This window comes from Mustela nivalis (assembly GCF_964662115.1).
Source record: "Mustela nivalis genome assembly, chromosome: 2".
Classification (NCBI taxonomy): Eukaryota; Metazoa; Chordata; class Mammalia; order Carnivora; family Mustelidae; genus Mustela; species Mustela nivalis.
Genome location: NC_139021.1, coordinates 62,582,057 through 62,597,488, shown reverse-complemented (window position 1 = coordinate 62,597,488; position 15,432 = coordinate 62,582,057). Strand labels below are relative to the sequence as shown.

At 37.2% G+C, this 15,432-nt stretch overlaps 1 protein-coding gene across 13 annotated transcripts in view; it reads left to right on the top strand.

Moving 5' to 3' along the window:
* The window catches only part of LOC309859927 (uncharacterized protein C8orf34 homolog), a 570,857-nt gene that overhangs the window by 323,969 nt on the left and 231,456 nt on the right, over positions 1-15,432 (top strand). The window lies entirely within an intron of this gene.

Below are 15,432 nucleotides of genomic sequence, written 5' to 3'. Positions count from 1 at the left end.
AGAGTCAGACCTAATCTTGTCTCCAAAGCCAATACTTTTTCTACTGATTTGGGTGCTTGGCTTCCCAGGAGTATTGAATGACATGTTTATATCCCGAAAGTCTTGAAGAGACACTTAATGATTCTTACATTTGCCCTCATGCCCTACCCCTGGCAGAAATGAAATAATTTATCTGGGCATGAAGTTTTTGCAATATTACTTCATAAATTCTCATAAGAATGTAATGCAAGCTTTGATGATTTACAGTAAGGTTGTTTTTTTGTTTTTTGTTTTTGTTGTTGTTGTTTTTTCCTTAAGTTACTTTACATGTACTTGAATGGGTTCATTGTCCAGAATAAGAATTTACATTCAGGTTTAGTGTAAGTAATTTGTTTGGTTGACCCTAGATTAGCAAAACTAAGGAGTAGAAAATTATAGATAGAGGAATTGATGGAACTGGATTAAGGGTCCAGGTAGGGACTTAATTCAACCTCAGTCATAGTCTATACATTCAATTTGACTAATGCAATTGATTTCATTCTCTATCTTCTAGAAAGATCATAGGGATCAAGACCATAGAATTCAAAACCTGGCTCTACTTTGGAATTTCCTTAGTCTATTTCTTTGTCTGTAAAATAGAAATTATTAATTGACATTAATATTATGAGGATTGAGCACAGAGCCACATGTGTGGTCTCTAGTAGCTACAAGATAAAGACCATTCTCCCTTCCTTTTTCAGATAATACAGTCAAAAGCAAGGCTAGCTATTGAAGGTTTTTACTTCATTGTCCTGAATTAAATACAACAGGGTTGGGGTGCCTGGGTGGCTCAGTGGTTAAAGCCTCTGCCTTCTGCTCAGGTCATGATCCCAGAGTCCTGGGATTGAGCCCCACAGCCCATCGGGCTCTCTGCTCAGCAGGGAGCCTGCTTTCCTCTCTCTCTCTGCCTGCCTCTCTGCCTACTTGTGATCTCTGCCCATCAAATAAATAAATCAAATCTTTTAAAAAATGCAATAGGGTTATAATTGTGGGAAACAAAAGCCAGTCTGATTCTATCCCTTTGCTGCCAATATGCCTCAGTGTAGATGCCCAGGATGGGAACTCTAGGAAGAGATCAGGTTTCCTAAGAGAAGGAAGTATGAAAGCTCAATGTGAGACTATAAGGCAACATCTTCCTCAATGAAGAACTCCTGCTGTAGCTTACTATCTCATTTTGCTCCCAAGATTTCAGGCAACAGCCTTTCCTGAAACTTCTTGCTCCCACCCATATTTTATTACTCTACAACAATGCCTCCTCTTTTGGAGAGAAAAATCTGCCTCCATGAAACATTTATCTATATCCCCCACTTTTGCTCTCTGAAGCAAGAAAGAACTCTGTTTTCCTCTCCATCTTTTAAATCTTCTCTTAGTTAAATACCTCACTCTTTCTTTACGTCTTCTGTCCTTATGATGAAAAGTAAATGACTTCTTTAAATATTCTTTATGTCACATTCTTACTAGATTTTTCTCCACCTTAATCATCTCTCCTTACAACATACCCAGCCAAAGCACAACACTCTAACCAAGTCAGCTGTGTACAATCTATTAACCCGAAGAGCTGATTGTGAGGCACTGAAATAGCTTTACAGTAGTTTTCATTGCACTGCTATATACTCTAACGTTGTTAGTTAGTGAGTTAGTAGTTTAGTTACTTAAAGATTCCCTCCTTTTTCATGTGAACTGCCATATAGCTACCTTTTTATAATGCTATATGTGATCTTTTAAATAATATAGCAGCATATTTAACGATTAGTTTAACTAGGTTAGTTTTATCTTCTTGAAAAACTTGAAAATGTGCTGCTGTGTATTGCTTTATCTCACCTGCCACTGAAGCTTTTCTCCTCCACAAAAGTAGCCAACATTTGTCTCCGTCACCTCCTTGGTTGGAGTATATGTTGCGTGATTGTATGTCGTGGTCAGCCCTGAGGCCAGCGCTCAGCCGAGTGAAATGAAAGCTTCTCAGTAATCTAAGGCAAAACTCTATGTGACAAGTACCTTGATTAGTTAGCTATATTTGTGTTGTCTCCAAAGGGCATTTGGGAGGAGTAAAGAGAACTGTTTCCCAGGAGATTTGTGATCTTTAAAAATACCAAGCCTGCCTTCTCATGACTCAGCTTTATTAAACTGGTATGTTTAACTAACTGGCAGTGACCATAAGATGAGCTACATTGAACTTCTAACTTGCAGTATTGCTCTGGATATGAGACAGGGCTAAGTAGTTTGGCTTTGAAGTGCATTGTCAGAAAGTACCCAGGATTCCAGGTGTTTATTTCAATTAACGTTGAGAGTATGTAAAATTAGGGTACACATGTTATAAGAATTATTTTTTTCTCTTGAAATTTCTGGCTTTTAGATTCCCAGACCTGGCAGCAAATCTTTTTGGCTTCTCTGCTTCTGATCCTAGCTGTTGTCACAAAATGCAAACACATGCAAAAACATTGTAATAAACCTCAATGTTCAGTCATGTTCAGTAAGACTTCAAAAGATGTTTGCTTTGAACATGGTTCTAAAGATGGGCATACCTTCATGAGAATGGAAGATATCTTCTTACTCTCTGTGATGTGGTTTGGCCCTTTTCAAGGCCCCAAAGTAAGCTTTGTTCTGTAAGGCACATTAAATTTACTTTTTGGACTAAGAATTAACATAGAAATTTCTTCTTATAGAACATCTTGAGGCTCTACTTCCCAAAGGGGCAAGGGTTTTAGACCACAAAGAGAAAACAGTACCGCATCAAAGAGACTTGGAGCATCATTATGAGCTCCACGTTCTATGCCCTGCCTTAGATTTATTTAATCAAGCATTCAAATTGTGGTTCCCAAGTTTGTGCGTGTTGCTGATCCGCATAAACTCTGGTAGCACTTCATAGTTCACAGAAATGTGAGACAAGGCTGAAGAAGTGTGGTATACCCTACAGTTAGCAGAATCTGATTGCAAGGGTATCTTTGGTAAACAGGCCCTTCCACATCCTTTTCCACTTTGTTTCCTTTTAAAGTTTTATCCAGCTTGCTTGGTGATCACACTGCAAAGCATTCTGCCTATCCTAGAGAGAACTGTGCCTCTGATCTTTCCTCAGATAAGCCATTTTAGATGGTGAGACTGAAGGTCTGTTTTTTGATAGGGCAATTTCATTGAATCTCTCACTCATTTATTGTTATTCTTATAGTCTATCCTTAGTTTATTTTTGTTTATCTATGTTTTAGAATAATTGTCCACATCAAACACACACACACACACACACACACACACACCAGAACCCATTTTTAAAGTATCTTTCTTTAGTTTATATTTGAAACATATTTTCTGTGGACCCTAAAAAGATCTAAAATACGACCTTTCTCCCCCATCTCTTGCTATTAGAATCTCCACGATTCTCTCATTTCTAAAATATTCAAGACTTTTACAGTCTTTGTCTTCCTATGTTTCTAACCACATTTTCTAACTATCTTTTGATAACTTGGCACCTTAAATTAAAAATATATGCCTTTTGTAATAATCCTCATTCATTCAAAAAAATACTTTGGAGTGACTCTCAGAAGCCAAGTCCTGCATTAAGTGCTACAGATACTAAAGAGATGGAAGTGTCTACTGTCAGAGAGCTTCCATGGTGTCCTTAGTCTAGCTCCAGGCTGTGCCCCCTGCATGAGATGAGGAGTCCCTCAGTCAAGGGACTATATCTACTTGGAGCCTGACCATATGCTTTGTACAGGATCTTGGAGTCTTCTGCCCAAAAAGAGTGAAACCTACTTCCTGAGCCTCCATGGCTCCTTTCTTTTGTCCATCCCTCCCCAAGAGTTCAGTTGCCAAGCCTGAGGTGTGGACAAGCAGCAGCTATCTGGGAGGGTATAAATGAGCTTGGAGATGCAGGCAGGGATATCTAAACATACATTCACAAAGCCCCTGGTGGTACAGCATGGGATGGGGGAAAAGAGAGGCAAGAATATGGCACTAGGGTCAGCACTGCCTTCCTGCTGTCCCTTTTCTGCCCAGTTATGGTGCAGAACTTGAAGGAATATAAGAATTTTGAATTTGAAGCTAGCCTGCCAAATCTGTTTGAAAGTCAGAATATATTTTATTTCATAGCTTGTTGGCATTGTGGACCTTGCTTGACCTCTTGCCTCAGGCCCGCAAACGTTAAAGGTGTGTCTGTGGAGTTGACAATGTAGTGGACTGACCGAGGCAGTCAGTGTGGTAATTTCTCTAATTTTAGGGAATCAGGGGAACACATGGAAAGAGCAACACAAATGTGTGGGTCATTCCTCTTGGAATGAGAAGTACTGCACTTAGCCTTGTCAAGAGTAGAATCTTGCTAGGCGACATCAGGAAGTAGGCATGAAATGCACAAAGGAATGGCTTGAGTAGGGAAGAGGGACAGGAGGAAGGACAGAGAGACAAAGAGACAGAGGTGCTGACTGTATAGGGATCTGGAGTTTACTCAGTATGACTGGCTTATTTGGGGACACTCTTTTTTTTTTTTTTTTTTTAAAGGTTTTGTCTTATTTATTTATTTGAGAGAGAGGGAGTGAGAGAGCCTGCGAGAGTGGGGTGAGGAACAGAGTGAGAAGCAGACTCCCTGCTGAGCAGGGAGCCCGATGTGGTACTTGATCCCAGGACTCCGGGATCATGACCTGAGCTGAAGGCAGCTGCTTAACTGACTGAGCCACCCAGGTGCCCCTATTTGGGGACACTCTTGAGTTGAAGAAGAGATGGTCAAGAATAAAGTCCTATTAAGGACGCTGTCTTATTCCCTTTTCTCAACAATTTCTCTTCATTTGTGGCATTTGCTTCTTTCTAGTTCTAATGTCCAGTCTTGTAAAAGTCCTCTTTCTCTCACCATCAGCCAACCTTAAGTTACTGCTGAAGATTTATTTGTACATGAAGTCCTTTGGCAATTACCTGTCATTGAAAGTGTAAGATCCTTGTAATTAAAGTGACACCAAAATAAGACTAGAGAAATGAAAAATTAACGTGTGATTTCCCCACAGCCGGGTCCCCTTTCCAGCTATCTCCTTGAAGAATTAAGCATATCTCTAATTTTCTTACCTTGCATAGTAGCAGATTGGCTTTCTCAGTCTTTCATTCACTGAAAACCTCCTAATACTAGTACTAACACTTATTATCCTGATTAATAATGATAACAGGTAGGCTTTCAATCTTGTTTTCTGTGCTTTATCAACATTATTTCACATAGTCCTCATGGTAACCCATGAGATGCACATGGTGTTTTCACCATTTACTGAAAAAGAAATTGAGACCCAGGGAAGTTATATAATTTGTCCCATGCACATAGTATATGTGGCAGAACTGGGGTGTGAGCCCATAGTTGCTTGACTTCAAAGCCTGTTCTCGTGCCTCCTGAGGACATCGTTTTTTTTTTTAAAGATTTTATTTATTTATTTGACAGAGAGAGACATAGCAAGAGAGGGAACAGAAGCAGGAGGGAGAGAGGCGGAGGCAGGCTCCCTACTGAGCAAGGAGCCGGATGTGGGGCTTGATCCCAGGACCTTAGGATCATGACCTGAGCCGGAGGCAGCCGCTTAATGACTGAGCCACCCAGGCGCCCCCGAGGACATCATTTTTTTTACCACCTTCTGATAGTATGTCAAATCAAGGCCAAGTCTTAGTCCAGTGACCAACACATATTAAACAAGAAATGCTATACATAAACACAGGAGGCAAGTTCAGACATAATAGTGGGAATTGTCTTTTCAAATTATCCTAGAGACTATAGGCAAAACTTCAGAGTCAGTAATTGGGATACTTTGAATAAATACCACCTCTATCTTCCCCTCTAAGTCACTTTTCTTATTTATTTGGAGGTCACCTCTTGGAAAATTGATTATGTTCCAACATATTTCCTCCAAGCAAGTCACAACTCTCCTAGTGACACTGTTTATGACATCAGCTGCCAAGTTTGTGACTGGCTAGATAATGTTACTTCATACATTTTATTTATTTGGTTTGAAACTTAATTCTGTAGATTACATTCCCCTTGACCACTTAAGGAATCAATTAAAACATAAGGAAATCAACCTCCTTTAAATAAATGTTTTAAGGAATAAAAATACTTTTAACGCAGTACTTCTGCACTATATTGCCTACATTTGTTTACATTTACAAGTCAGTGAAAAAGAATTTTTCTTATTCCATAGTCCTATGATGTTTTTTAAATAATGTAAGAGTGTCTGAAATATGAAACTGGTCTTTCTGTTGCTGAATTAAAAAATCAGAGATAATGTTGGAGGAAACACAAAATTATTTGTGTCCATGATCTGTAAGAGAAATAGGTTTCTTTCAATGTAGAGAAATGCCTAGTATTGTTACTTATCTAAAAAAATCAATCACTGTTTTTTTTTTTTTTTTTTAAATTAAGGAAACATGGGCTGAGAACAGGAGAGAAATAAAAGTCTTGGTATTTCATGAGCACTGGGTATCAGTTTTCCTGCCTGCTCCCATTTGAGTCACAGTTCAGGAAGTTGGCCATCTTAGCCATTTAGCCATTTTGCAAAGACACAAGTTAATTTAATTTTAAAAGAATACATTGTATGTTTGGTTTAAATTATGACGCTGACATTCATATTTCATTGACCTTAGAGAATTTATACAGGTACTTTACAGATTCCAAAGTGACATGTATTGATTTTTTTAAAAGCTTAATGGAAGAGAATTTAAAGGCGTAATTATTTCGAATGGTAAAAATCAAAATTGCCAACTGATTTTTATGAGGTCAGTGTTATAATTAGATTAGCTTAAGATTGAATCAGAACAATAAGAATTTTCTTTAACTACTTGTCTAGATATATAACCAATAATTACTTCGTTACATACACCTAAAGATTTGGATCAATGAGAGATTAGATATGTGACCATGGAGATGTAGCCAATAGTAAATAGAGCATTATAACATTTCACTCTAATTTTTAAAGAGTTTCCCTTTACATCTGTGACTTTATAGCTTAATATTAGAATTGGCTGCTTTTTAATTTTATATAGCTTTTGTTACAAAATAGAACACAAATATACAGAATCACCTAAATGAAACTTATGGCTTCATGACTTATTATAATGACACTACTACCCACATTAAGAAATAGAATTTTGCTAGACAACTGAGAAATCCCTCTACTGTGCCCTGTCCCAGTCACAACCTCTGCCTCTCCCCGTCACAACCTCTGCCTCTCCCCATAAATAACAACTATCCTAAATTTTATTAGCATCGGTTCCTTCCATTTTAAAAGTAGCTTTATCACTCAAAAATGCACCTATTGACATTATTGTCAACTTTGCCAACTTTTTAAAATCAGGTATGTCTTTAAATCTCTTTTAATCTATGAAATAAGATAAGCATAAGTTAAACATAAGATGTTCCAAGCCTATGTTTTACATATCCTGCACCAAACATGGAATAAACCAATGTTTTTTGAAAAACCCCCTCGTTTCCTCTAGTGAGAAACAGTGTTTCTAGATCACAGTCTAGACACTAGGGATGCTCATTGCTACTGGGTCGGTCATTATTTTTAGCCCTTTTGAGTGGGCAGTTAGTTCATATTGACACTTTGAATTCAGATTAGAGAATACCAAGACTTTAATTTAATCTTTTATTATTATATCTTTATCTCTTTCTTTTTCATACCCACAATTTTGATATTCAATAATAAAAGTGATATTAGAATTAATATAGTCCATAATAACTTATTTGTTTTAAAGCATTACACCCAACAGTCTCAGTCCATCTACCAATATGAATACCGAAAACAAAAAAATGCATATGCTTTTTCTATTCTCTCTCAATTTTTTAATAATTGTACAAAATCCACATTGTCAGAGTAGATAGCTAATTCATAATATATTCTCCCCTTTCAAACTGCCATGTGGGCTCAGGACAGGTTAACTCTGTAGTTAATGCTCACCATCCATTCATATGTGTAGGCATTTTGGTTTTTTGAAGCTCATTCTCTACCAGATTCCTGGGCTCACATTTTCTTTCCTTCAGTATCTTCACTTTTCTACTGGCATACATCGCTATTGTTAAAATTTAATGATAATCTAAATTCCCCCATACATCATGTGATCTCTTTTTCTAAATGCCCGAAGGATTTTTTCTTTTTCTTTAAAATACAATAAATTCGCTAGAATTTATCTTTTGGTAGTCAGACTGTCTGGCTAACTATTGTCAGATATGCTGTTCAGTATGTAATTTGTTATTATTATTTCAGGGAAATTTTCTGGAATTACAATTTTTGCATCTATTCTGTTCCCTTGCTTTTGTTTTCTTCTTTAGGGTCTTCTATTATCAGTAGTTGACCCTTGGGCAACATGGGTTCAAACCATGTGTAGAGTGACTTAAATAGGGATTTTTTTTCCCCCATAAATATAGTACAGTGCTGTAAGTGTATTTTCTCTTCCTTACCGTTTTTTAAAAAAAATTATTTATTTGGCAGACAGAGATCACAAGTAGGCAGAGAGGCAGGCAGAGAGAGAGAGAGGGTGAAGCAGGGTCCCTGCCGAGCAGAGAGCCTGATGCAGGGCTCAATCCCAGGATCCTAAGATCATGACCTGAGCCAAAGGCAGAGGCTTAAACCACTGAGCCCGCCAGGCGCCCTTCTTCCTTACCATCTTCTTAATAACATTTTCTTTTCTCTAGCTTACTTCATTGTAAGAATACAGCACATAATATATATCACATATAAAATATGTGTTAATTGGCTGTTTATATTATGGGCAAGGCTTCTGGTCAACAATGGACTATTAGAACTTAAGTTATGGGTGAGACAAAAGTTATACATCTATTTTTGACTGGAACAGAGGGAAGGGGTTAGCACCCTTAACCCCTGCGTCATTCAAGAGTCAACTCTATATCATCTTTTTTTTTTTTTTTTTTTAAAGATTTTATTTATTTATTTGACAGACAGAGATTACAAGTAGGCAGAGAAACAGGCAGAGAGAGAGGAGGAAGCAGGCTCCCTGCTGAGCAGAGAGCCTGATGCGGGGCTCGATCCCAGGACCCTGAGATCATGATCTGAGCCGAAGGCAGCGGCTTAACCCGCTGAGCCACCCAGGCGCCCCTCTATATCATCTTTTACCTATCTTCAGTATTTATCACTTCCCCTAAAATGCTGTTTTAAAAATCCCTTTTTAAATTTCTTTTTTTTTTTTTAAAGATTTTATTTATTTATTTGACAGAGAGAAATTACAAGTACACTGAGAGGCAGGCAGAGAGAGAGAGAAGGAAGCCGGCTCCCTGCTGAGCAGAGAGCCCGATGCGGGACTCGATCCCAGGACCCTGAGATCATGACCTGAGCCGAAGGCAGCGGCTTAACCCACTGAGCCACCCAGGCGCCCCTTAAATTTCTTTTTGATTAAAAATTTTCCCTATCTTTTTTTTTACATTCTGATTCTCCTCAGGCATTATCTGTTGTGTTTGTTTCATCTTGTGTTTCTTCCATTTTAGTCTTTATTTCTCAAAGTTTTTTTAATGTGGTTTTTCCTTAATTCTGTATCTCATTATATTTTTAAAAGGTCAGTTTTGAATATTTCCATTTTTCATGTTATGAAAATAGTCACCCATAACACTCAGTTATCAAAAAATAATAAAAATATACTTAATAATACCTATTTTTCATATTTTAAGGTAAAAATTCTATTAATAACTACTTATAAATCCTAATTAATCAGCAGCTTCTTCAGTGGGTTTTGTTTTGTTTTTTAACTTTTTAAAAAAGATTTTATTTATTTATTTGTCAGAGAGAGAGAGAGCACAAACGGGGATTGACAGGTAGAGGCAGAGAGAGAAGTAGGCTGTCTGCTGAGCAGGGAGCCTGAAGTGGGCCTCAATCCCAGGACCCTGGGATCATTACCTGAGCTGAAGGCTCAGGTAACTGACTTGAGTCATCCAGGTGTCCCTTCAGTGGATTTGTTAAACAAGCATTCAGTAATAATTTCCTCATTTAATCATTTTAAAAAGCAATTTACTTCTTTTATCCCATTATTTATAAATTTTGAATCGTATAGTCTCTGCAGAGATCCAGAGCACATAAGATCTACAGATTGTTTATTTATTCATTCATTCTCCATTTTGTCAGACCCAGCACCAGGACATAGGAAGCAAGAATTAATAAAAATAATTTTTGCTCTCCAAGAACTTTAACAGGAAAGACTGAGCAAATAACCAGTGATTATAATAGAATGTGATACATGTTTTGATAAAGATGTCATGGTATCAAAGGAACACATAGAAATTTGAGTAAAGGGGCCAGGGCAAGAAGCAGGAAAACCAATAGGTGGGGGATCAATGGAGATACAGACATTTGCGAAATAATAACACTGCACTTGACAGTGGAAATTTCGCATATTCTTACACATTCACTATGTCATATGAAACACTACCCTGTGGTTCTCTAAGTTTTATCTATGAAGAAACTCTGCTTCAGAAGAAAAGTTGACTCTCCAAGATCTTACAGCTGATAGTTTGCTCGTTTGGCACATTAAACCATTTTATTTTTATTTTAATATTTTTTAAAGATTTTATTTATTTGAGAAAGAGAGAGAGGGAAAGAGAATGGGAGAGGGGCAGAGGAAGAAAGAGAAAAACAAGCAGACTCCCCAGTGAGCATGGAGTTATGTCAGGGACATGAGGCTTGATCAGCAGCTTAACTGACTGAGCCACTCAGACGTCCCTAAATCATTTTAGAAAGAATGAATGAATACTTCTTTCTGCATATGGTAATAGTGAAACAGTATTAATCATTGATATGATAAGTTCATCAACATATCAGAGAAGACATGTATGACTAGTATAATAATCATTGAAGGTCAAAAGGATTTTCCTAAAATCAATTGACCAATAATGTAATATATATCTCTGTCTGTTCTATAAGTCAGTGCAATTAAATGTCGTTAACACTAGCCATCCATTCTTTTTTTTTTTTTTTAACATTTTATTTATTATTTGACAGAGAAAGAAAGAGAGAGGTCACAAGTAGGCAGAGAGTCAGGCAGAGAGAGAGGAGGAAGCAGGCTCCCCACTGAGCAGAGAGCTCGATGTGGGGCTTGATACCAGGACCCTGAGATCATGACCTGAGCCAAGACAGTAGCCTAACCCACGGAGCCACCCAGGCGCCCCCTAGTCATCCATTCTTATAGCTGCACCCTCTCATCCTGTCCCTTCTCTTGCCCAAAATCTGCTGATAAAAGTTACCACTCTCTCAAACAGGGAGCCTTTCATTACTGGCTTTTCATTTCCCCCTCTTTTGTTTCACATGAGATTAAAGGAAAGAAAAGAATAAAAAATTTTTTCCCTCATTTGTGCAACTGAATTATTACTTTTCAGAAGATAAGAAGGAACACTAAAGCACCTTAAATTATTTAAAATTTAACATTATTAGGGTGCCTGGATGGCTCAGTGGGTTAAAGCCTGTGCCTTTGGCTCACATCATGAGCCCAGGGCACGTCTCGTCCTGCTTCCCCTTCTCTCTCTCTGCCTGACTCTCTGCCTACTTGTGATCTCTCTCTCTCTGTGTCAAATAAATAAATAAAATCTTTTTAAAAAAATTAACATTATTAGTGATAATCATTAATTCCATAATTGCTCCTGCCTTTTTCCTTTTTTTTTTTTTTTTTAATAGTAAGTCTCTAAGGCAAAGGCATTACCATAAGGGAATTATTTAGTTTAACATTAAAAAAAAATTGGAAGAAAAATGTAAATTTCTTCATTTTAGTTTAACAGTTAGATATATGCTTAGGGATTGAGTATTATTTGTCCCTTCGAGGGGACAAATTTGACTTCTGATCATGCCTTAGATTGCTGATTTCTAATGCAGATATAACCTGCAGCATCCGTGGAACTTAAAGACAGAGTGAATCATAACATCTTATCTTAAAATGTCAGTCTTTTAACTCTTAGCAATGCTAAGCAGTCAGGTATCTCCTCTGTTGGATAAAGGTGTTATTTTCAGAGAAAGAAATATCTGCACTAGTGCAACATTTACTCACAAGATCGTGGGCAAAATTTCAGAAAAAAAGAAATTTAACTTAATATGAAAAATATCAGGGCCAATTAGAAACAGTACTTGTGAATATATGAGTCTGAAGGCAAGTATAACTATTAAGTTATTGACTCCATTAGTGATTTGAAAGAATTTTGAGCTTTCCAAAAATTTCTGAATTACAAACTACTGTACCTAGCTTTTTACTGATTGGAAATAGATCACTGCCTATTTTCTTAGACATCAATAGTAACTCCTGCCTGTAGAATGTGCTGGAGTTTGGAAAGCTGAACTTCAATTTCTTTAACATCTGCCAGAAATTCAATAATCCTGTGTAATAAAAATTAGAAAACACAACATATGACTATCATATTAACAGCTGTATTACAGGAAATTGTAGTATAAAATTAGGAAATGATGTATGATATTAATACCTCTCTTTCTAAAAATAGAATATATTTCTGTGCATAGTCTAATTAGTGGTCTTCATTGTAATACTTGTGGTTTCATGTATTTGCTGTATTGTGTCTGGGCCCCCACATAAAATCTTCCTTCCTTGTAAGAGTGCTCCTCTTTATGCAGCTCCTTTATCTGGCTCATTGACTAAGTCTTTAAGACTAATATTAAAAATAATTTCCGGGGTGCCTGGGTGGCTCAGTGAGTTAAACTCTGCCTTCGGCTCAGGTCATGATCTCAGAATCCTAGGATTGAGCCCCACATCAGGCTCTCTGCTCAGCAGGGAGCCTGCTTCCCCCCTCCCTCTGCCTGCCTCTCTGCCTACTTGTGATCTCTCTCTGTCAAATAAATAAATTAAATTAAATTAAATAAATAATAATTTCCACTTGGAAATTCCTAAATACCTCTACTTTGTCTTTTTGACCACATGTATGCAATGGCTACAAAAACTTTTAGCACATGAGAATTCTCAGTACTTATTAAATAAATGAATTAAATAAGTTCTCAAGCCTTATTAAATAAATGAAAGGCTAGGTGGCCTTTCCTCATTTTTTTTCCTCATAGCACCTTGAGTTCACCTATGTCAAGTAACACTTGCTCTATATTCGAATAACTTGTATATCTGTCTTCTTAAAGTATACTTTTTATGGTAGGGATGAGTTCTTGTTCACCTCTTTGTCTCCACACCTAGTGCAGTATGTGGCGTTGGTAGGTGCTTAATAAATACTTTGGAATAAATAATGGGTGACATTTACAAGTCCCTGGAGTTTATATATGCCTTGGCCATTCCTATCAAGCAACCTTTTCTCCTACATGTTCTTCTTAAGAGCATGCTTTCTGTGTTAGGATTATTGTTTAATTTCATTCATAAAAGCGGGAAGAAAGAGCATTCTGGTGAAATTAGGGTTTTCGTGAAAATTTCTTTGGAAGAAATTCATACCAAAGGCCTAACACATAAAACATTTGTGAATAAATATATTCTATGTAAAAGTGGAAGTTTATATGTATTTTATCTAAGGATTTGTAAGAGGTGAGTAGAAAATACTGATTTAAGTAAGAGAAGCATGGGATAGTGAAAAATGGTATTGGATTCAGGAGAATGTGAGCCTAGTCTAGCTTAGTATATTCTAGCCTAGTATGTTCTGTGAGCCTAGTCTAGCTAGTATATATTAGCCTAGCCTAGTATATTGTTTCACTGAGAATATTTTCTTAAATGGAAAATAAAAAGGAGAGCCTCAAGAGCCTCACCTCTAACAGCCACAATCCCATGCCAAATGGTAAACCGTAATCACACCAGTTTTTCTTTATTTTCTCTCTCTGAGTTTTTCATTTGGGTAATTTTGATTTACTTCTGGATGACTATCAAAATATTATGTTGTTGAATGACTTGATACTGAAAATGCCAGTTTTTTAAAATTTAGAATAGGATGACCTTAGTTGACAACCGTGTGCTTTGAAAGGGATTTTATTTCAGTAGCGCCCCCAGCAGGGGAAGGAGGGAAGGTCAGCATCAGCATTTCAACAGTCCCATGTTGGAAATGGGGAACCCCAGACAGTAATACTGAATGGAGCCTCTTGATGGGAGCCACCCTATTCCCACCCTAAGAATTAGAGAGCCTGACATCTTGTTCTTTGTTTTGTTCACTTGGCCCTTTGCCAGATTTGTAATCCTCTCTGCAAAGTGTTTGCTTCCTTAGTTTCCTTAGTATTTTCCTCTCAGAGTCTTTTTACTTTGTGGTCCTCATTCATCAGTGCCACCCAGGTCAGTGATTTCTGAATGGAAGTTACAGCCTAACTCCAGTCTGTGTGGCCTTTGAAACAAATGGTGTTGTGTGGGTTTCTCCTTTTCTGTGATGCAGACACTGAAAAGTACCTGGCACTGTGGGAAGAAACAAGCCTGTCAAGAAGCCCTATAGTGTACACAGTGCCTTGGTTTTATCTGACCAGCAGGGGGTGCAGCAGAGGGAGAAACAGGCTTCCTGCTGAGCAGGGAGCCCAATGTGGGGCTGGACCCCAGGACCCAGGGATCATGACCTGAGCTGAAGGCACCCTAGCATACGAATTTTTCACCAGTGGAAACCATGATTTGGAAAAAATAATATATATATCTGTGATTTCTAAGCATTTAGGGAAATCAGCACTTTATTTTTAGCTTAATTTTTGGTTTGAAATGAGCATTCTTTTTATTTTTATTTTTGAACCGTCTCAAAATGCTTTGGAATATACATCACAGTTTTTAGAAAATAAAGTACACTTATTATTATTATTATTTTTTTTTTGATGTTTTAAACTTTTCATTTCAGTGAGATAGAGAAGTGTCAGAGTTGAGTCAGGTCCCAGCAGAGCTTTGCCTATACCAAGCCCCTTGAAGTTACACATTTTCCTAAGCCCCTATGGCTTTAGGGTCTTTATATATCAGATTGGCTTGAGGATGTCTTGCCCTTAAGCTGTAGTTAAAAACCAGTCAAGTGAGGTAATATATGGAGAGTCTTTGAAATATAAAAAAAGAATGTCCTTGAAAAATTAGAAACAAATGTAAGCTCCATTCACACTTACTTAGTTATCTTATAAACATATATGTTCTCCTAGAATTTATCTTTTTCTCATATCTCAGAATTTATGGCCAAATATCTCTGGCCGCATAGTATAAAAATATAACTTATTCAAACTAATGAGTTGTTTGACCATTTTGACTACCAATGTTTAGATGAATTGGGGATATATATTTAATTTGATGTTGAATTTCTATGATTTAAATCTCAGTGATTACTAGTGCCCAGTGAAGGTCTAGTAAAAAGCACAAATAATGGAGAATTTACTAATAATGTACAAGCGAGGTGAGAAAGGCTGCATATAAACATTGGGGAAAGGACAGGTTAATAATGATCTATACTCTCCCCATAAAAATATTTTTAAGTCCATGTGTTAGATCTTCATACAGATTTATAGAATACGGAATGAGTGACCTTTTTCTTAA